This window comes from Myotis nattereri, assembly GCF_964212035.1.
Source record: "Myotis nattereri genome assembly, chromosome: 2".
Classification (NCBI taxonomy): Eukaryota; Metazoa; Chordata; class Mammalia; order Chiroptera; family Vespertilionidae; genus Myotis; species Myotis nattereri.
In genome coordinates, this window is record NC_138076.1 from 121,954,830 (window position 1) to 121,956,326 (window position 1,497).

The window sequence follows — 1,497 nt, forward strand, 5'->3', positions numbered from 1 at the left end:
TCAATGACCAAAGAGAATTTTAAACAAGTTATGCTGCATGTTTCCTGGCTTAATAAAAGACTACAATTACTGTTATCCAGATTAAGAAAAAACTATACTAGGCAAAAGCTATTAATTTTGAAATGTCTGGCTGTAGGTCCCCTTAGAGCCTTTCCAAACTTTTATGATCAAGTGCCTTTAGTCACTTATATACTAGAATCAAATTAGATAAGGAAAAATTTATTTTGCAAAAATAAAGCCACTTCCCAATATGCTTGATAGAAACAAGCTATTCATATTTACTTGTGTTCCATTGAAGACATTACTGAAATCTGTCCAATGTTTTATTTCCAACTGGTCCACTTCGGAATTCTTAGGAATGTTTTAAGATTGGCTATAGCTAGAATTACAACTTCCATTTGGACTCTGCTCTCCTTCACTGTTCGGATGAGGTTTGGGTTTTGGCATCTTGCTAAGAATGGTTGCCATCTCTTTTCTCTCATCAAAATTCTTTCACAATTCATATAGTTTTAAAATAACCTTGATTATTTCTAAAATCTTCTCCATATCCACAGAAAACTACTATCTGGTATCTTCCTGCTGTACAACACAAGCTACATGTAGGCAAGTTAAAGCTATCATGAAAGGAGGATGCAGTAGGCAAAGATCCATTCTGTAGGTATCATTCACTATCCTCCATGCAAGGGGAAGAAACATGTCTTCTTGACCTATACCCTGAACATACTGGAGCAAAGGTCTATAAGGATGTTACACTATCAAGCAAAAATCCATTAGTTCTAAAATATAGAATTCACATTCTAATATATGGTCCATCCTATAAAAAAATTCCTTTGGAAAGGCATATGAAAATCTAGTTTTTAATACAGAAGTAGCAGCAGAAATCAGTCTTATATTTGAGACAACTCCAAATTCCTCTGCTTTGGATGCCAAGAACATACATGTAGGAGCCATTAATATAGGATCTATACTTTTCAGAGAATACCTGTCATAGAATATCTTGAAATAGACTGTAGCAGTGGCAATAACTTGTTGTCTTAATTTAAAATGTTCACCTAATGCTTGTAAAACATTTGTAAAAATATTTGTAATTTCCAATATTCTTCTTCTGAGAGAAACGTTAAGTCCTGGCATTCAATCCACTGATCTTTTTCATCAAAAATCCATTGCAAATGATGGGAGCTCTGCTGAAAGTTGCCTGCCATGGAACACAGCTTTCCCTGATTAAAAAAAAAAAAAAACAAAAAAAAAAACAAAAAAAAAAAACAAAAAAACACCAGCCAAATATTAGTTGAGCATATTTTTTCAGGTCAATTTCTGGGTTCTCTATTCTATTCCATCGATCTATATGTCTGTTCTGTGCTACCAGTACCAGGCCGTTTTGAGAACAGTGGCTTTGTAATACAGCTTGATATCTGGTATTGAGATCCCACCTACTTGTTCTTCTTTCTCAGGATCACTGCAGCTATTCGGGGTCTTTTTTTTTAATTGCAGATGAAT

General features: G+C 34.2%; 1 pseudogene across 1 annotated transcript; it reads right to left on the bottom strand.

Annotated features, from left to right (window-relative positions):
* Nucleotides 1–363: 363 nt before the first annotated feature.
* On the bottom strand, nt 364–1,202 carry LOC308514126 (cyclin-C-like; annotated as a pseudogene). Its single transcript has one exon. The product of its transcript is annotated as a cyclin-C-like (transcript).
* Nucleotides 1,203–1,497: the final 295 nt, after the last annotated feature.